Source organism: Eumetopias jubatus, unplaced genomic scaffold (genome assembly GCF_037043125.1).
Source record: "Eumetopias jubatus isolate StellerSeaLion01/CBP00866 unplaced genomic scaffold, mEumJub1_p1.0 scaffold_4, whole genome shotgun sequence".
Classification (NCBI taxonomy): Eukaryota; Metazoa; Chordata; class Mammalia; order Carnivora; family Otariidae; genus Eumetopias; species Eumetopias jubatus.
In genome coordinates, this window is record NW_028274810.1 from 140,988,902 (window position 1) to 141,011,750 (window position 22,849).

Consider the following 22,849-nt stretch of genomic DNA (forward strand, 5'->3'; position numbering starts at 1 on the left):
GAGAATAAAGATTTTCATCTTCAATTTTTTTATATCAGAAAGACAAAGAAATACTACTGTTCAAAGAGCAAGAAACATTTCTCTCTTTCAAAATCTAAAGTCAGTCTGCATATTATAATTTTCCTTATGTTCTCTTATATTGGAACTTCTTAGAAATTCTATCAGGGAGTTTTCCTTCAACTTGTAACATCACACAATCAGTTGGAATGGGACTTTACTTAACATTTTCATAAAGCATGCCCTTTTGCAGTATTTCACTTAGCACTAAATCTTGTAGAGGGGTATTCCGCTGGGCGGAATGTGGGGCAAGCGTCCCTGTCCTCGCAATGCAGATACCACTGTTCCTCAATTCCCCGCCAGAATCCATAACTGCCATTCACTCCTGCCTGCAAGTGAAAGAACCCTTACCAATCAAGTAACTTATCCAAGAAGGACTCTTTAACTTCATCAGCACCCTAGCTTCTCTCTGACAGTAAAACTACATTTTTTTTGGTTCACACATATTAGGGTGAACATTTTCACTAGAACATTAATTCTTCTGGGAACAAACATTTTTCTAGGATACCTGCTCTTCTTGGGAAATGAATGTATTTTCTAGGACACAGGATAATTTACTTAAGGAGGACTTATAGGGCTGTGTTGATCAGCTCTAACAAATCCTCATTGCACCATTTGGTTGCTGATTATCAACAGATTAGAAACAGGGGAAGATTAGAGGGTTAAAGATTGGTCAATGCTAGATAATTTACATGTAAACAACAGTTTCTTTGAAACTGCTAAAGCTGCTAAATAATCTCTTGTGGCTTTTAAGTCATGTGTTATTTTCAATATACTTCCTTCTAAACCTCTTTATCTTTTGGTTTTAAACTCAACTGGTTTCCCTGAAAAGCGCAGATCTCACTGTAGTATGCATGGCGCCTCACTTTACTAAATCTGGTCTGACAAAACAAAGTCCCAAGACCCACATATACAAAATAGGTGAATTTGAAGAAGTTTATTTTCACCACAAAAATACTTATTAGGTTGAGTATGGTGATTCATAAAAGTTGGAATTTACAAACAGTTGGGTTTTTTTTTGGTTTTTTTGTTTGTTCTGTTCTGTTTTGTTTTTTGCAGAGTCTATTCATTTCAGTCAGAAGCCATGGCACAATCTTTATAAAAATAAGACTTGAAATGGCAGGCTTAATTATCACTGTCTTGAGAAGCCCATCATAAATTTCATAGGAATAGAGATTACATTTCAATTTATAGGTTAAATTATTTTTTAGAGCAAATAATGAAAATCAGATTCTGCTAAAAGAGATACCCCCCCCCCGCCTGCCCAAAAAAAAAGCAGAGCATTTTAGGTAATAAACTCTTTGTGTCCTTCAGTATTTCTTAAGAAATTAAGAAATTACTGCATATCTTTGCTTACTCCTATGTGCGACCACCTCTCCCATCTGTTTCCCACCCCATAAAAGGAAGAGATGAAAACAAACTCACAAAAAGAAAAGAGAAAGATTAAATCTAACATTCCTCAAGTGTTAAAGAAAGCAACAGGCCTTTAAACTAGTTGCAACCCACTACAACTCAAAACCCGATGGTGGCAACTACATCTTTCTTATTTTTGATGGTTTGAAACGATCTGTGAAATGATTGGGCTGTTAAGGAGTTACCCAAAGGAGTCCATGTGCTCTGATCTGCCAAAATAGATGCATACTTTCAAATCTACAGGAAAGGAGGTGATAGGCCATTCTGCACCAAAGCAGTCCCGTATGCTCAGGACTCCATTCTCAGTGCAAACTTGAATACCTTTGGAGGAGATGATTCAAAATATTTGGGAATTTGAACAGGAAAGACAAAAAGGGTAAAGACTAAAAAGGAAACTCAGACAGGACATCAAACTTTCTTTTTGGAAAGTTTGCAGGAAAAACTGCATATGAAGAGTTACATGAGCCAAAGAGTACAACTAACCAACAGATGGAAGTCACAGCAAGCCAGATACAAATCATAATCAAAGTTCTTGGCAAGATGGAGTAGGTTTCCTTATCTTTAAGAAGTGAATTCCCTGTCCCTGGAGGTGTTTAGCATAGGCCAAGTACCCTGAAAGATGATATGAGAAGATTCAAGAAACAAATGGGTAGTTGGATTAGATGGCCCCTTTCAGTTCTGGTATTCTGTGATCTCTGAAGCAAGTGATTAATGAGTTTTTTCTTTGTCTTCAGAGTTTCATATTAAAAATTGGCCTGTTTCATAATTCAATAATTAATAAAAAATATATATACTACCTCAAGTTATAATTTTGTAACCATTATTCAGCACTTTGGGGAAAATATGTATAATTTAAATGTGTGTATATATATGTACTTGAAGTACATACATATTTGGAATGTACATTTAGAATATATATTTGGAATACATTCAGAATATATTTATATATATATATATATATATATATATATGTATGTATTTCTTGCTTTCTATGTTGACATCTAGCCAGGACTTTCCAGAGTTTATGCTAGGATCTTCTGGTGTTCTGGTGATTTCATTCTTTTGGACCTCTAGAGAAATAATGGATCCAGTCCAATAGCAAGAAGGTATCAGAGGTAAAGGGAAGCACCTAAGGGAGTGCAGTTTTGTGTCATCCCCAGGTCAAGAAGACAGATCAGTGACCTGATGACAAAAACCTACTGATTTATCCTTCATCAGAGACCTAAGCATGTAGGTGCTGGAATGTTTTTCTAATGCCAAAAGCTTTAAGCAATTTCAGGAAAGAGAAGATGCTTGTTTCCAATTCCTTCTTTCCATTTCTTCTTTGAAAACTAACTTGAGGCTTCTTTGCTTTTCTTTGATTCTCACAGAAACAGCTATTCTATAGGATAACTTACAGAGAAGTCTGGTGGTTTATTGTTCTTAAAATAAGTAGTCATTAAAAAGCCAATTCACAATTTATGTTTTGAAAGACAAAAAACAATTTAAATTACAAAAAGTGAAGTGAATGAAGATTGAGCAATCTGTCAACATGGGCAAACCTTATGGAGGATAATTATGAAAGGTCAATATTTGTAATTCACAAGAGTAGTCATGGGCACTATGCAGGCCTAGTCCATTCAGCTGCTGTTTTTTCCTTTAAGAATATAAAATAATGCATATTTATTTATTTATTTATTTATTTATTTATTTGAGAGAGAGAGTGCGCCCAAGTAGGGGGCGGGAGAGGGACAAGCAGACTCTGTGCTGAGCGCAGAGCCCAAAGCAGGGCTCAATCTCATGACCTCAAGTTCATGACCTGAGCTGAAATCAAGAGTTGGAGGCTTAACTGACTGAGCCACCCAGGTGCCCCAAGAATATTTTATTTTAAAAACATGATATACTTATTGTACAAAACCAGGAAAGTATTGAAAAGTCTAATGAAATAAAAAACCTCATAGTTTCACTACCTAAATGAAGGAACCTATATTTTGGTATATTTACTATCTGTAATTAAGTTATAAGGAAAATTGAATCCTACTCTATAATTTTGTGTTCCTTTTTTAAAAACTTACATATTGTGAGCCTTTCCCCCTGCGTATATAGTAAACTCTCATTTGGATACCACATCCCTCCAATGCTTTACTAAAAATGTTAATCATTTCACACTTCTCAGATTGGGCACACATTATATCTGCCTCGCTTGGTAGACTTTAAGTATTTCGTGCATAGTAAATGCATAAATCTTACTTATATTTGACTATCTAGGACATCTATCATGTCTGGCACATAATGGACACTAGATACGTCTATTATTTACTCTTTGTGAATTGAATACATAGCAATTAAAATTAACCTACTGATTAAAATAAAAATCCTGAAATGGATACTGGGAATCTTGAAGAATTTTTAACTCAAGATAACTCTAGATAAAAACTTAGATAGATCGCCTCTATACTTAGATGATTTTATACATGCACAGACATATACACTCTATCTAAATAAACAACTCAAAGTCCTACTTCTTTAATGAAACCTTTCCTCACAAATGGGGTACCCAACCTGAACTCTCCTTTCTATAATTTTCATTACCAATCAGGAACTGTTCTATTGAACAGATATGTTAAGTTCCATCAATTCCCATCCTATAGACACTCTCATTTTTTATGACTCCTAGATCTCCTATTTCACATCTGTGGCCCAACCCAACCCCCTAAACTTTAGACTGGTGTGTCAGCTGCCTCCTACCTATCTCCACAGGCATTTCAAAAATCATCATTCCCAAGATGGAAATGGTATTTCTCTCCTCACCTACATTCCTTATTATTTTGATAAATGCTTCCACTGTGGACTAAATTGTATCTCATTCAAATTCATATGCTGAAGCACTAACCCCCCAAGGTGATGGTATTTAGGGAATGGGCCTTCAGGAGGTAATTAGGTTTCCATGAGAGTGGGGCCCTCATGATGAGATTTGTGCCTTACAAGAGGAAATGCTAGAAAGCTTGCTTCATCTCTCTCTCTCTTCACCCCCTACACCACCTCAGGCATTAAAGGACATACTGAGAAGGCAGTTATCTGAAAGCTAGGAAAAGAACTCTCACCAAAGAACCAAATTGACTGGCACCTTGATCTCAGATTGCCCGGTCTCTGAAACTGTGAGAAATAAATTACAATTGTTTAAGACCAATTGTTAATTGGTCTGTGGAATTTTGATTCAGCAGCCCAAGTAAACTAAGACAACCACTAAATATATAAGTCTCAAATATGGAAAACTTTCTAGATTCTTCCTCACATTCACTCATCACATCTAAGATGCATAGTCTAATAATACAGTTGTACCAATTTAGATTTCCTGGTTTTGATATTATACTATATTTATAAAAGATATTATTACCACTGGGGAAGTTGGATGAAGGAAACATGAGACATTCTGTATTATTTTTGCAGGTTCCTGTGAGTTTGTAATTATTTCACAATAAAAAAGTTTAAAAAAAAACGCTTTGTATCATTTCAATCTCTAGTAATAAGAATTTCTGACAAAGAAGTATTTGTGATATTGGAAGGTATTCGCTGTTAAGAGAAGCATTTTGTATTCAAGCCTGATAACTTTTATAAAAGTGAAGTATTAAAGAGTCTGGCTGGTCTTACTTCTACAGAATCTCATGATTTCTAAATAATGAATAATATACCTAAAGTACAATTACATTTTACTTCCTTAATTACTCATAAGATAGTTTTTTACCTAGTTCAATAAAGATTCAGGAATAAAAGAAAAACCTTTAGCCAAGTAAAATGGACTTGATGCCCCCAAATAAAGCTTTAAGAACTACACAATGTGCTGCTTTTGATACGGAAGGCAAAAGATCACGTTTTCAAGTAGGTACATAATCTAAATGAAAATAGAGTCGCATTTCTTTGCTAGATCTGAACACAGTGATAGAATAAAAGACTCCAGCTTTGAAATATTTCAGTTTCACCTACAGATTCATTTTCTAAGGCTATTTTAACTCTGCATTGATATTTCACTAGCAGCAGGAAACGATTTGCCTGTCACATCATTATGTTCCTTGAGATTTTTTCATAGACACCCTATAGATTATCATCATTATATTGTTCACATTATAAGCACTGAAAAGAAGTTCTCACAGTGAAGAGGAACTAATTCCAAACAACAAACCAAAGGACTAAGTGCCTACACTGAATTCTTCCAGAATTTTCAAGAACACATATTTTCCACACTTATGTTTCTGCAAAGAGTTTGCTCCAGGAAATCCATGAAGGAAAAATCTAGAGTCATATAACAACTTTTGCATAGATTATCTTTTTTCCAAAGGCAACCATGTGACTTCTAAGAGAAAGCATATTAAAATCATGTAACTCGAGACTTGAGACAACTATTATGGCTTTGTTCCTATTGTCAGTCTGTCAATACTATTTCTTTTCATCCTTCTCTTTTCCTCAGACCTCCTTGTGGAAATAGCTTTTTTCCTCTATTTTCCTTCAAGATATATTTTCCTTTGAATTAATGTCCTTTCCTGCATGTTGGGGACACCAGCAGATTGCTGGAATCATGTTAGGGGTGTGACCTTTCCTGGCTACAAGGGCTTTTTTGAATCCTTACTTGGTCCCAGAATAGGTAAAAGGCCAAGGAGATGGAGTATCAAATATTCTTTAATGTAGATAAGGGAAACAATCTGGCCTTATGTGGAGAACATTTCTGCACTACAATTCAGCAATCTATGAGTAGATGAGGCTTAAAAGAAAAAAAGGATGTCAGTGGTGGAAGGCAGTAACACAGAAGGTCACACACTTGAATATTAACATGAAGGGCCATGAAGAGCCCTTAAAGTTTTGGAGGAATATTGGCAATCAACCCTACAGACAAAGAGAATCACTAATTTTCCCCAATTTTTTCTTTACCCTTAATCCCCACCCTGGCAATGCAAGAAGTCAGACCCTAGTGAGTAAAGAGTGGTAGAAATAATGATAACTAAGGAGATATTTAGTGAGGAAGAACACAGTTGAACTTTGAGCTGTTGATTATACCATCTGGAGTTTTAATGACAAATCTCTAGTTTCTATTTACATCTCCAAAGCTGAAGGCTCTCTTTTACTGCAATGTTCATTACTTGCCTCAGTGCCTTTGTCAGGATTTGGGGCTACAGGTAATACTGATCCAGGTAAACCTAGAAAGGATGAATGGCCTTTGGCCCTTTGGAAAGAACATGGAGACACGGGGAATGGCTCTTCATTCTAATCAGAAAATAAATGAAGACTTAAAATAACAGCTTTGAAGGCTACAGAGATCAAGGATACTTAAAAATTTATACATAACCCACTATTACCAGGAAGGAAAAACATAAAAGTTTGACGAATCATTTTTGTTTACTATGAAATGTAACTAATTACTGGCTTAAGCAAGATTTTATGCTTTATTCTCAGGGGTTATTGAGTTGAAATTAGGTTCCTGGTGTGAAATGTAAATGTAACTGGAGAAATTTAAACACATTTTCATTTATTCATATGCATAAAAAGATATAATGAAGGCAATTATGCCTCACACAAACCAGGGTTAACACTGAAAATATTTTACAATCCACCAGTCAGAACAGATGCTAGCTAGTACTACTGGTATACCCAAAATAACAGAAGTAAAACAAAAAACTATTCCATAGACCATGACTTTGCTGGGTTTTTTCTTTTCTATTTTAAAGTTTTGCTAGCATCTGACTTCTTACCATGATGCATATGTATGTACATATATACCAAAAGGTTGCCTAAACATAGTACTTTTTATTTTTCATTTTTTTAAATTTTATTTATTTATTTGACAGAGAGAGAGACAGTGAGAGAGGGAACACAAACAGGGGGAGTGGGAGTGGGAGAGGGAGAAGCAGGCTTCCCGCGGAGCAGGGAGCCCGATGCAGGGCTCGATCCCAGAACCCTGGAATCATGACCCGAGCTGAAGGCAAACACTTAACGACTGAGCCACCCAGGCGCCCCAACATAGTACTTTTTAAAAAGGGGTAGGTGCGTCTCAATTGACTTGTTCTTCATTATTTCCACAAATCAATCTCTGATTTACTGGGATTTCTAGGAAGTGCATCACATTATCTTAATTTTTTACTGAATCTTTTAGAATTACCCAAAATAAAATAAAAGTCATTTTATAGCAGTTGCTAACAACCACTGAAAATCTCATTGATCTGTTTGAAAACTGTTCCAAACCCAGATATTGAAAGAGAAATCATACAAGACTGAGGATTATAGCCAGTGAGAGCTTTCATCTCGATACTATCAGAAAAAGTGTTTACATCAAGCAAGAAATATCTTTCACACTATCCAATAAATATACCGTTTTTGATAGCATGAAGTAGGTAAAAGAATTATAATAAATGGTGCTTTCTCTCTAGTAGTTTTTAATGTAGCTGGGTGACTAGTAACTCAAATTACATACAAAATAATTACATGTGAGGTTGAGTGTAGATGTTAAGCATAATAGTTTATAGAGAAGATAAAGTCTTTGAACTTGAGAAGCATATAACCTAATGCAGTATGAGCAATCTAAGGAGAATGCAGACATGATGATCTTGAGAAAACACAGGGCTGCAGGAATCTGTGCCTAAATTTCATGTCATAGTATTGTACTCTGTTTCTCTCTTGTGCAGAGATGACCTGTTTAAAAAAAACTACGTTATATATCTTTTCTGCATAATTGAGGTAAGACACAAGTTATGACATAGATAGCACACTGCTTCCTTTTTTTTTTTTTTTTTTAGAAATTTCCCATGTTTGGGGTGTCTGGGTGGCTCAGTTGGTTAAGCGTCTGCCTTCGGCTCAGGTCACAATCCCAGGGTCCTGGGATTGAGCCCCGCATTGGGCTCCCTGCTCAGCAGGGAGCCTGCTTCTCTCCCTCTGCTGCTTCCCTTTGCTTGTGTGCTCACTCTCACTCTCTCTCTCTGTGTCAAATAAATAAATAAAATTTTTATAGATCATGTCCACACCAAAAAAAGGTACTTCAATGCCAATTAAAAAAAAAAATGGAACCGTTTTCTCCTTGTAGATCTCCATCATGTAAGACTGTATTGAGTGTTACAGGAAGTTTTACCAAAAGTATGTTGATTTCACAGTTTTTAACTCTAGTCCAGACTTTTAAAAATATCTATTCTTTTATATCTGTACCTACTTACTATTTTCCCCTAATGGTAAAAATACATATAATTAATGAGACTATCAAATATAGATTTGATTTAATTCTACTTTATCTTATTAGTTATGGTAAAAATTGTGGATCTCACCAACAAAATCATATTCTTTTATATTCTGATGAGCCGTCCAGAATTCAGTTTGGTTAAAGGAATATTGCAGCATTTTCTAACAATGTCAACTCTATATTCCTTGATGACTAAATTTTTTTTCTTTAAAAAAAGGTCACAGTTTATTTTCAAAATAATGTTCATTTTTTTCATGGTATTCTGGAACTTCTGCCTTCTGGTATGAATGATATTTCAGAGTTTTCTAATTTGAATGTCAATCTTACTAATCTTTAAAATCTGTAAAATAGTTCAACCTTCGGTTTTATTTTTTTATGATTTTTATTTTTTTGGTTTTATTTTTTTAGTGGTTTTACAAAATATGAGTTTATTGAAGAAGAATAAATGGAAAAAATAATGGTAAAATAAAACAGAAAAAAGAATGAAAACTAATAAAATGTAAATGAGTAGAAATATACTACTTGAAGTCCAACTTAATTGCTACAGTTAAATTTAAACTTAACTTTGAACTTCTTGGCAGCCAAAATCATAACTGGTACAGAATTAAATAATTAGACAAAAAAATGTATCAGCTCTTCCATGAAAACAATCATTTTGATAATTTAATTCTTTGGGAAGGTAGCATGTGAAAGGATTTATTTTGTTTAGTTGTACTCCATCAGACAGGACAGAATGCAGAACAGCAAAACAACTTCCAATATGGGGTAAAAATTGTAGTTACTTCTATCTTTTCATGGATTCATTATTAATACTTCATTTATTTCATGTTTTCTGCAGCTTAAGGGAAAAAAATGTACTTTGAGCTGCATCTCTGGAATAGCTGCAACTGTTCCATGACTTACAAGTAAATACTCATCACTATTTGTAAATAATTTACAAAGTACCTTCACATACATTTTATATTTTGATCCTTAGTGGAGCCCACTGAAATGGATATTATCTTCATGGTACAGATAAGGAAGCCAAGGCTCACGAAGATGCCCGTCTGCAGAGTGGCTGGGTCCAAAGCCACACTGTCCCAAAGGCAGACACCAGCCACATGTGCTGACTGAGCACTTGAAATGCGGCCGCTGAATCGAAATGTACTACAAAGAGAAAATGCATACCAGCATTCAAACACTTGGTATGCAAAATTGAATATAAAGTATCTCATTAATAATTTTTATTGATTACACTGAAATAATATTTTGAATAGAGTAGATCAAATAAAATATACTACTACAGGGGTGCCTGGGTGGCTCAGTTGGCTAAGCGTCTGCCTTCGTCTTGGGTCATGATCCCAGGGTCCTGGGCTCGAGCCCCACGTCAGTCTCTCTGCTCAGTGGGGAGCGTGCCTCTCCCTCTCCCTCTGCCTTCTGCTCTTCCTGCTTGTGTTCTCTCTCTCTCTCTCTCTCTGTCAAATAATAGGGTTGCTGGAAAATTTAAATTTATAGATGTGGCTCACATTTCTTTTGGATACTCTTGTCTAAACTAAATCTCAGAGCCCTATTTGACTCTTTCCCAATATCCTTTACCCTTAATATGTGTATCAATAATTTTATTTTGTAAATAAGTGATCTTTTTTGTAAAATGTTCTCAATTGCTGTCTTTGGTAGCTGCAGCCTTCATTATCTGTGGCATAAATCTTACTCTGTGCCCTTCAGGTTAACCCCCTGGTTCGATATAAACAACATCTGGGACCTTGAAAATAACCACAGTAGTCATACCATCATTACCGTTTGAAATCTGCAAGTCCCATTTATGCCATAGGTTAGATCAAACCAATTCATCTCTGGCTAGACCACTGCACCTATATCCTACCTGACTCCTTTTCTCCATCATTAGTCTTTCTTCTTCCTACCACACCTCTTCCCTCACCACGGACCCAGTTCTGCAGGGAGTCTTCATGATTCAGCGAAGAGTGGAGCAGGGATACATAAAACGGCTAAGAAGGCCACGTTAGTCCTTTGCCACCCATTTAATGAGAAATGCAACCAGAGAGATGCAACCAAATAGAGAAAATTTTTTGTCTATTTTTTCTAACTCTGTTTTCTTAAAAACACATGCTGCTATTTAAGTTTGAGGATGTTTAAGTGTTTTTTAAAGTAGTCCAAGCAATACTAATTCCAAGATATGCTTCATAGACAAAGGGTTACTTGGTCAAAGTGAGCCAAAGGGAAACTACGCATTCTATTTTTCTTTTGAAAAGTCATCAGGCACATAAACATAACAAAGGACTTTATGAACTCCTGCAATTAGAAAAAAAAAAGCCACAGAGTCAATGATATTTTAATGACACTGTATGATGACTGAAGGCAGCTACACTTGGGGTGAGCACAGCATAACAGAGAGATGCTGACTCACTGTGTTGTGCACCTGAAACTAATGTAACATTGTGTGTCAACTCTACTCAGACTTAAAACATTAAAACAAAAACCTGTTTAACCCATATTTTCTCTACTTATTTGACCATGAAATCCTATTTTTCTGCTTAACATCTGTTGACATCCAAAGGTCTATGGCTCTGTGGGATGCACTTTGGGAAATGCCACTTTCGGTGAAACAATTTTCCATCTTCATGATGTCTGCTATTGCCCGTTTTTAACCAGTGACACTTTTACATGAGTGAAGTTAGAATGCCAGAGGCCTAGAAGTCCTTACTAAATATTGCTTCTGATTACTTTTGCCCTTGTTCCTGTCACTTCGTTCATTCATTTTTAAAATTTACTTTTTCATGCTTTTGAAAATATTGATAGCTAGAAATAGATCTTAGATTGGCAAGAGCCCCAATGTCATATCAATACATTAAATAGTGCAGTGACCTTAAAAAGCAATGAATCATAGATTAAAGTTTATCCTTCAAAGAACTACGGAGGATACAGTACAAATGAAAACTTAATTTTGCTTTCTTATTTGACAACATGACTTATATAATACAGACTTAGGGTTAGGAAGGAAAAAATATTGCTTCTTCTCCTCCCTCCCTCCCTTTTTTTAGAAAGCAGAGCTTGTGGTGAGCCATTTCCTAGAGTAGCAGGGAACAAATACAATAACATTTCTGAACATATCTCAAGCCACTGCTCCAATTAATCTGTGACAAATCTCAACAGATGCACCTTGGAAGTACACTTAGAGGAAGAGAGTAAAGTAATTTTCAGAAGATCTAGGGTTGTATTTAGAAAAACTAAAGGGAAAACTAGTGGAATTAATGAGAAAAAACATTAGTACCAATCAGAGTTCAATAAGGTGGCCTGACAGAATATTTAAAACACAATTTAAATTAATAATTTTAATAAATAAGTACCAAAAATAACCACTTAGAAAATGTAATTGGAAAAAATATGGTATTTACTATAGTAATACAAGTTGCAAAAAACCTAGGAATAAAATTAACAAATTCTGTCCAGAAGATATAGGACGAAAATTACAAAATATAACTGAAGGAGAGAAAAGAAGACCTAAGTCAGTGGAGAGACCTACCAGGAATCTGAATAGGAAGAATCGAAATTATAAAGATGCCAATTCTCCTCAAATTAGTCCACATTTTGATGCAATTTTAACTTTACATTTTACCAAGGGAAAAAAAAACAACAACTTCTAGAAGAAGAAAACACAGACAGCAATCTCTCTGACATCAGCAGTAGCAACATTTTCCTAGATATGTCTCCTCAGGAAGGGAAACAAAAGCAAAAATAAACTATTGGCACTACACCAAAATAAAAAACTTCTGCACAGCAGAGGAAACCATCAACAAAACAAAAAGGCAACCAACTAAATGGGAGAAGATTTTTGCAAATGATATATCCAGTAAGGGATATATCCAAAATATATAAGGAATTTATACAACTCAACAGCAAAAAAACCAAATAATCCAATTATAAATGGGCAGAGGACCTGAATAAACATTTTTCCAAAGAAGACATACAGATGGCCAACAGACACCCGAAAAGATGCTCAACATCACTCATCCTCAGGGAAATGCAAATCAAAACTATAATGAAATATCACCTCACCCCTGTCAGAATGGCTATTATAAAAAAGACAAGAAATGACAAAGGTCGGTGAGGATGTGGAGAAAAAGGAAGCCTCGCGTACTGTTGGTGGGCATGAGAATTGGTGCAGCCACTATGAAAAACAGTATGGAGTTTCCTCAAAAAATTAAAAATAGACCTTCTATATGATCCAGTAATTCCACTACTGGATATTTACCCAAAGAAAATGAAAACACTAACTTGAAAAGATATACATACCCCTGTGTTTACTGTAACATTATTTACAATAGCCAAGATATGGAGGCAAACCTCAGTGTCCATTGACAGACGAATGGATAAAAAAGGTATCATATATACACACAATGGAATATTACTCAGCCATAAAAAAGAATGAGACCTTATCATTCAACAAGAATGGACCCAGAGGGTATTATGCTAAGTGAAATAAGTCAGACAAAGAAAGACAAATACCATATGATTTCACTTATATATGGAATCTAAAAAACAAAAATGAAAAGCAGAAACAGACTGGTAAATACAGAGAACAAAGTGGTGGTTGCCAGAAGGAATAACAGTGGGGGGATGGGCAAATGGATAAAGGGGAGTGAGAGGTACAGGCATTCGGTAAGGAATAAGTAAGTCACAGGATGAAAGGTGCAGCATAGGGAATTTAGTCAATGGTATTGTAATAGTGTTGTATGGTGACAGATGGTAGCTACACTCGTGGTGGCCACAGTGTAACAGAGCGATGCTGAATCACTGGGTTGTACTCCTGAAACTAATGTAACATTGTGTGTCAAACATCCTTCAATAAAAGAAATGAGAGTTTAGCCAAGAAAATCTTGAAGATGAATAACGAGGTCAAAAGAGAAATGCATTATGGAGACACTACGAAGTACCACTTGCTGCAGTCTGTTGTTACCTTTGATATCTTCCTTTAAGCCTAGAACCAAGAAAGGGAGGCCCAAAGAGAAGTGCATTATGGAGACATTATTACTAAATACCACTTTGCCTTGGTCTGTTACTACCTTACATCTATGCACACAATGTGTGATTCTTCCTTCTTTGCCTGTGTGGCCAGTTTGAAGAGACTGCCTTTAAGCATGTACAGTTAGTTTACCTTTATAATCACTTGTGTTAGGAAAATTTCCAGTAGCATTTCATATTGATTGAAATATAAAAGCTAGAAATTATTAAGCATTATTTTATTTATTTATAATTTTTATATATTTATTATATATATTTTATTTTTACTTTATATATATTATTATATATATTTTATTTATTTGTATATATTTATATATTTATTATATATATTTATTATATATATTTTATATATTTATTTATACTTTTTATAAATATTTATTTATTTATAATTATTTGTGAGATCTTACTAAGCAAGGAGTCAGCTTAGTTCTGAAAAAAGTAAAGATATTACATATAAGGTATACAAAATTTCCATCCTAATGTATTCCCTATGAAAATAGCTACTATATAGAATATAGCTATGAATTTAAAAAGAAAATTTCTGGGGCTCCTAGCTGGCTCAGTTGGCGAAGCGTGTGACTCTTGATCTCAGGGTTATAAGTTTGAGCCCCCTTGGGTTTAGATTACTTAAAAACAAAATCTTTAAAAATGAATGAATGAATAAATAAATAAAAAGAAAATTTCTTAGTACAAAGGCAGCACAATCACATTATAAAGAATGAAGTTACACATTCATGAAATGATCTTATACCTGTCTTATTCTATTGAGACAAGTAATTCAAGTTTTCAAAAATGTTACCTCCTTTAAATGCCAATGATAGTATATTATTAATCTAAATGCAAATGATAGTATATTATAATCATAATTATAGTAAGTTATATTTAAATATATTATAGTTGACTCCTCACTTACAGAACTGTTCCATGCATAGGTGTATATTGGCCTTCCATATTTCAATATGGATTCACTTGTTGAATTTGTCACATTTCTTTTTTTTTTTTTAAAGATTTTATTTATTTGCCAGAGAGAGACAGTGAGAGAGGGAACACAAGCAGGGGGACTGGGAGAGGGAGAAGCTGGCTTCCCACTGAGCAGGGAGCCCAATGTGGGGCTCAATCCCAGGACCCTGGGATCATCACCTGAGCCGAAGGCAGATGCTTAACGACTGAGCCACCCAGGCACCCCGAATTTGTCACATTTCTAACATATGTCAAATAACCATACTGCTTTTAGTAAGTAAATATTTGCAAAGGTTGCTAATGATAAAATAAAAGCAATACACAACCATGTGCAATTTGTCCTCTTCAGATATAAGTTGAAAGGTATACACAACTTCCATATAGTATAGAAATATTGAGAAAGCTTGGGGGAAGTAACATGATGGTCATTCAATTATTTCTGTTTTTTTTTTCTTTAAAAAGAAAATGATGTTTGTCTGTTTCTTTTTTATTATGGAAAGGCTTGCCTCTCTAGAGCCATGAAGATACTGTTTCTATGAAAACAGGGTCTATAATTTCACAGCAAGGAGGCGATAATAAGTAAAACAAGAGCTTCCAGCACCAGAATTAAAGCCTAAGAGAATGAACCATGCCCACTATGATCTAAAGCCAGGCCGGGTCTAATGACAGAGAAACAAATTGGCAAGAATGATGATGATGGTGGTGGTGGTAGGTGGTCAAGGTTATATTATAATTAGAGAAGTTTTCTACATTGTTCTTGATTCAGTGTGTTACTACAACTGGAAGAGAAACATTTAGGGAGTCTACCCATTACTTTAGTTTTTTGGATGGTTTAGAATGGAAGACAGGAAAAGAAGCCAGAGTTGGAGAGCTAAAGATAATATAGGCAAGGCCATGAATCAGTACCAGCCAAGGAGCCAAAAGTAAGGGAATACAGGTTGCCAGGGGTCAATTCAAGATAGCACAAATGTAGGCAAGTTAGACTAACAGATATAAAACAATGGGGCCAAGAACTCTTGAGATTCATATAATTCCTGCCTCAGATGGAACTGTAGTTTGAGCAGTATCAGAGAAAGAGAGAGACAAAGAGACAGAGAGAGAGAGAATATAAATTTGCTGTGCCGAGAAGCTGGGCTGGTTTTGGAACATAGCTCCAGATTTTCTGCCTGTCCTGGAATAAAGAGGAATGTGCAGCTTGGTTCAGTTCTTTTGCTCTTTGGGGGAAAGAAGAGTGAAAGAAGGGAACGTCCATCACGGACTGGCCACAGATTCTCTAGAGATTACTGGGCCTGCTCCGGGATGCTTCAGATGTTGGTATTCCTTCAACCTTTACAGTAAGAACTTCTTGCTGTGAGAGCTTTATATGACAAATGACGGTGCACTTTTCTCTTCTTGTTCTTTCTCCCAGTATTTCTGCTCTTCAAAACCATCTTTCATGAAAAATAGGTTTCTCTATGTTTTGGGGGGATTCAATTTCCAATAATGTGAAGACTGAAATCTCTGTGTTTGTTCCACAACTTAAAAAGTTACTGAAACGTCCTTATGTTAAAACAATGATATTTTAGCAAACAACGTATCTTTTAGCTTAACAAAAGTGCCCTTGGGTATGGAAAGGAGATTACAGAATCCTTATGGGAATGATTCTGGAGATAGAAGAAGACCCTTTGCCTCTCCCAACTTTACCCTGTACTTACTGATGCCTAAACCTTTACAGTTTCACCACTGAGGTCTAAGACTTTCCATTTCTGAAGATACAAGACACTTGTAGAGGGTATTTAAGTAATTCCAACTATTCTCTATCTTAATAGGAATGAGTTAAGCCATTAGTTCCTAAGCACAGAAAAGGGTGAAAGAGCCTGAAAATACTCAAGGAGGATCAGCAATAGAAAGGAAGGGAGCACAAAGTGGAGACTCCTGGAGGCGATTCACCTGCTTCCCAATTCTGAGTAGGACTTGTTCAAAGCATTTATCGTCTTCTCTCCTCCCTCTCCCCATCACCCTTCTTTCTATTATTTCCTTCAGTTTCCTTATAAAAGAAATGAAGAGTAGTGAACATAATCCCTTCTTCAAAGAGCAAATATGGGGATTGGAGAGTTAATAAAATGGCTGGTGATCCAGGAAATGTCCATTACTCTCTTGTTGCAACTATTTCATTTGGTTAAAGGAAAAAAAGTACTTTCTCCTCAATGAATATGACAGTAAATAAAAAGATATCAAGAATATATATATATTAGCCATATGTGCCTTCCTAAGCCCAGAAACTCTCAACTTGCCACTTAACCTTCCTCCCCACAAAAGGATTTCAGGAAACCTATTATCGACTAGTTCAAAAGCCTAGGCTTAGAACGTGTTGTACACCTGAAACTAATATAACACTGGATGGTAACTACACTGGAATTAAAATGTAAAACTTTTTTTTTAAAAAAGAACATTTTAGCCATGACTAAAAAGTTTGGAAAAAAGGAATAGTGTTATATTAATTTCAGGTTTACAACATGTTCTTTTGATGTTACCCATTGTGTCTAGACCATGAGACTCTAAGTCCTAGAATCAGATTCAGTTTAAAAAATCAGAAAACCTACAGTAGTAAAGATCTTAAGAAAGCAATAATTCATACTTTTTCCTTTTGTTTCGTAACATTGTAGAAACTCTTGTGACTAAATCCATAATAAAAAACTTGAATATTACTTCACTTACATGACCTGATATTCATTAAAACAAACAGGAGCATTCAACATTAATCTAAGATTATCCACAAAGAACAGCACTGTCCAAACTGGACATGTCTGGAAGAAGCATGGCCTAACCACCAGGAACACATCATTTTTCTCAAAGACTACTGAAATCTCAAAGCCAATCCAAAACCCTGGTTACAGGGTAAGAAACAAGGGTCTTCCAGTAGCATTCTGGATAAAGTGGAGAAATGATCATGAACACTGGCTGCAAAGAATTTTTCTTTTAACATATGAATATTAATTTTGTTACACTTGTTTTACAAACTTAAATGGTTATGTCATATTAATCAAAATTAAAACAAGAAAACCAAAAGTGACAGCAAGCACTGTTCAGCGAACCCAAAGCAGAGGTGGTAAACAGGACAGCCATCATTTTATACAGAGCACAATAAATGTGCTCGGTAGCAAACGTATGGACAAGGATAAAATGTCTTTTGGTAGAAAAGCCCAGTTTCTCACAACAGTGGAGCAAAGCTTCTTGACTAGATAATCTTGATGGGATATCAGTTTAGCTAGAGTAGAGAACTCCTTTTGGAGTTTAGAAAGAAGTGAAAATTAAGCATGAGGTAAAAGGCTGGCTGGACTAAGTGACATTTCATCTTTTGAGATTTAAAAATCATCCAATAAAATATTTGGGTGTCTATTTTTACACTTAGTCAATTCCTCTCTCATATCTTTAATTACTTCCCTCCCTTTATGTTCAAACAAAAAAATTTTTCTTATCTTGGAGGGTAAAATCATGTTTGGATCCCCACCTGAATCAAGCTTGAATAGGGCTTGGCAAAGTTTGTGTGTAAAGGGCCAGATGGGGAATATATTAGGCTTTGTGGGTCAAAAGGTTTTCTCCGGCACCCTCTCAGCTGAGCCACTGTAGCACAAACGTAAATGCAGACAAAACATAAACAAAATGAACTTGGTTGTGTTCCAATAAAACTTCATCATAAAACTTTATCAAATAAAAAAGATATTTATATTAAAAAATAGCAGCCTGCTGCATTTGATCTGTGGTCCATGCTTTTCCAGCCCCTGAACTAGAGTTTTTTCTCCTTTGCTTCTCTTGTTGGTACCTCCAACTTCCACCATTTTTGTCCTCCTTAAGCCCTGATGATCTGGCCTTCTTCACATCTTAAAAGCTAATATTTAATAAGAATTAAGTTAGGCAATGCACTGAAGATGATTAATAGATAATGCACTAAAGATAATGCATATAAAGCACTTGTCATAGTTCCTGGCACAGAGGAAGTATGTGAACCACTTGGTCTTCATCACTATAAAATATAAAACAAAAAAGATTTGACCATAAGTGGGATTAAATTCTAGAACACAATTCAAAAGAGGACCCTGTATAGCTTTAGAATTGTCCATAGTGCTGTGTGATTTGGAAGGCAGAATCATTACACTTCCTTGATGAAGGAAAAAAAATTCAGTTTTCCATTCGGTTAGAAATAAGAAATGGACTTTCAATCATAGAGTAGTATGTATTTATTTATATGGTATGCCATCTTTCCCATTGTTAGTTTCATCTACTATTTTGTTTGCAAAACACAGGTATTTTCATTTGTGTAAAACTATTTTTTTAAAGATTTATTCATTTATTTGAGGGGGCTGCACAAGCTGGGGGAGTGGCAGGAGAGGGAGAGAATCTCAAGCAGACTCTCCACAGAGTGTGGAGGCTCTACCTCACGACCCCTACGTGAGAGGCTCTACCTCACGACCCTGAGATCATGACCTGAGTGGAGACCAAGAGTTGCACACTTAACCAACTGAGCCACCCAGGTGCCCCTAAAACTATTCTTATTGTCCTAATTTTGGGTGGAAAACCTTTCCAAATAAGTCAAATGAACACAGATTCTTAAGTTGTTTTTTTTTTTAAGAAATCTATTTTAACATAGTGAAGTAGAACTCTATCCAACTGTAATTTCCACTAAGAAAATTTCACAACTGACTGGTTAGATGAAGAAAAACTCAGTCTGGCTGATAGCAAGTCAGAAACCTTTGGTCATCCGTCTTCCCTTTGACATATATCTCTCTAATTCCAGTATAAAATGACTGCTGGCAGAAGGAGAAAGAAAACAAAAGGGGACAAGCAATTGAGATATTTCAAATGTTAGTGGAAGTGGAAGGCATATGAGAAGAAGCTGGGCTGGTGGCCACTGACTTCCCATCTCTGGCCACTGTATTTCCTTTGGAAAGAAGGTTTTGGTTGGAAGATGTAGAAATGTCTCAGTTATGAGCACAGCCCTCTTGGGGTTCTCTGTGGTTTCTGCAATTATTTCTGTGTCTTTACACCTTTCTGTTTCTGCATTACATGCTGCCTTACCATCAGCTTCTTCCTCAGAATATGTTCCCCACCTCATCTCAGATTTCATCAGCTCTTGTCCCACTCTCATTTTCTAAGCGATTATGAAGCTTCCAGTAAAAAGCAACGAATCCTCAGATACCAGGAGAAAAACAAAATCAAAAACAAAAACCACTCTTTGGACTAAAAGCTACAGAAATTACATTTTTCTGTTAATGCAGAACTTTATTGCCTACGAGCATACTAGATCCATTTTCCCACTATGACAACATCAAGCACACATATAAGTTAAACTAGAATCTATTGTTTCTGTCCTTCATGGCATATATGGTATACAAATTCATAACCTATACAGTTTTTAAATCTCTTTTCCAAAGATCATTTGGCTTTCAATTGTTTTTAACAGAAAACACACCCACACACTGACCCCCTTGGGAAGTTTGTGGACCGTACTCACAAATGCAGAGATTGCCAAACAAACTGAACACAAAGACAGAAGGGCAGTGTGGCATTTTCTACTATTAATGTGCAACATTTTATACCATTCGACCACCATTTGTTGAAACTATGTGGGAAGTATTTGGTAAGAGCTGGGATGGACAGAAAGATGAACCAGACTAGGTAAGTTATCTGCTGTGATATATTTTCACGCTACTTGGTATTTTTCCATCAAGGCCAGCTTTGGAATTTTGACTAATTATTACTTTATGTTTTTGGTAAGGCCTGTCTCTCCCACTGGAACATAAATATCCTATAAAGAGGATCTCATGTACTATATACCAATGGAGTAGAAATTCAGTAAATATTTACTGAATAACAATATAATGTTAACATGTTCTAAGGTAGTAAGAGTGTCAATTTAGAAAAAAAAATCTTTTAATAAAAAGAAGGATTTTTCCATCTAGAGCAGCATCAGAGAGGAAAGATGGATTCTACCTCACTGTTTTTCATTCCACAAAGTGTGCAATACAAAACAGCTTTCAAAGCCCAAGGGGACAATGAGCCAACATTCCTACATTTTTCTGTAAGTTGGAAAAATGAGCTGACATTACTCAGTAGAGTTTTACACTGTTTACCTAGGGCTCTATTAAATTTCCAACAAATACCTGCAACTGTCTCTGGAAGTTTTCCTAGTAGGTAAAAGGAATGGGACTCACCTGAAAAAAATAATCTAGTAGCTCCATTTACCTATGCAGAGTGTACGGGAATTTCATTAAAAAAAATGGCCTTTACCATAAAATGCCATTTCTGTTTATACTCTCATGCTCAAAAACCTTAAAACACTTACTTTTAATGAAATTAAAAGACTTCTTTCCCTTAGTATGTACTTCTTAGCTTACAATTAAACTCTTTATGGTTTTGTTACTTACATTTACTAGGCCTTTACTGATTACTAGCCTGTACAATGCCTTTGGCTATTCACATTTTAAAATTATGTCCAATTAAATGAAATAAAACCTATAGTAAATTAAAAGTAGCTCCCTGAGAATTTTTATTTTGAAGAGAAAGTTCTTCCCCCCTAGTGATATGAAAAGAACTAATTATAAAAACATACTTTTAGCAACAGTGAGGTCACATAGAGTACCAGCTTTGGAGTGGATCCATCTACTATGAAACTTCTGAGTCTCAGTTTTCCGATATGTAAAATGGGAATGAAAATGCAAATATTTAAGGTTGTACAAATTAAAATGAACAGATTCATGTACTGTTAATGATGTTTTTAATAATGGTAAATTATTTTCTGAATTTTATATTTAAAAAAAGCTTAGATTCTTAATAACTGGTATGCACTCTGGTCAGATAGTGTAAACTGTGAAGACTAACATTTACACCTCTTTTGCTTTACTCCCAGGAAGCAAATAATAGGATGGACGTAAATGATAATTTTTATAAAACATATCTATATTTCTTGAATCTCCCCACCTTTCCATCTCCTACTATTATCATTTGTGGTAGGCATAATGGTCCCCAAAGATGTCCATACACTATTTTCTGGTATCTCAAAATGTGTTACATTACATGGTAAAAGGTACTTTGCAGATGTAATTAAGGTTAAGGACCTTAAAGCAGGGATATTATTCTGGATCATCCGAGTTGGCCCAATCTAATTATAGGAGCTGTTAAAAGGAAAGAACTTTCTCTAGCTGGAGGTGGGGGGAAGAAATGCAGCAAAATCGGTACTTGGAGAGATTAGAAGCACAAAAAATATTCAACATGCCATTGTTAGCTTAAAGATGACAGGGGTCGTGTGTCAAAGAAGGGACCTTAGGCCTACAAAGGCAAAGTATTGAAACCTGAATGAACTTAGAGTCTTCCCTTCAGCCTTCAGATAAAAGCTCAGGCTTGATGACACTTTGGCTTCTTGTGAGACACAGAGCAGAGAAACCAGTCAAGCTCACCCAAATTTCTGACAGAAAGGCAAATCTACACTCAGTTGCTAAGTCTGTGGTAATTTGTTATGGCAGCAATAGAAAATTTAATACACCATTGATCAGGCCTTCACCATCTCTGCTCTGAACTGCCTTACTGAATTCGTCTTCTATTCTTGATCTCTGGACTTTCTTACTGACAACATCTTGATTATCATGACAACACCTCTGATTATCATGACCATATTCCAAATCCTGCAGGAGCTTCCTACTGCCAGTTCTATGGCTCTGACTCCCTGGCCCGACACTAAGTTATTTCTTATCTGGCTCCAACCTCCACTGCCAGTCTCACCTCCCACTATGTGTTAAATATTCTCTGTTCTGCTCCTACGTAAACGACATTTCCATGTCTCGGGTCTACTATCGTCCATGTCTGAAACGTCCATTCCTGTCATCAGCATCTTCACAGTTTAAACATTACCCATAATTTAAGGCTTAGATCAACTGTTACCTTGTCATCAGGGTTGGAAGTGATCATTTCCATGGCTACACTAACAGCAATATAATAATATTAACATCTAAACTGATGCTAGTACTTATATTAACAGTCGTAGCTGCCATTTATAAAGAACTTATATATGTTGGACACTGTTTGAAGTTCTTTCACGGTGCTTATAACAACCTCATGAGGTCGGAAGCTAAGAGTCCATTATTTTTACAGCCGAGGAAAGAGAGGTTAGTCAACTTGTCCATATAGCAGAGGTAGGATTTGAACTCCAAAACTCTCAAATCTGTTTTCTCT

At 35.7% G+C, this 22,849-nt stretch overlaps 1 protein-coding gene across 42 annotated transcripts in view; it reads right to left on the minus strand.

The window, feature by feature from the left end:
- RIMS2 (regulating synaptic membrane exocytosis 2) overlaps positions 1–22,849 on the minus strand; it is a 585,834-nt gene that overhangs the window by 50,428 nt on the left and 512,557 nt on the right. The gene's annotated exons all lie outside the window — the stretch shown is intronic.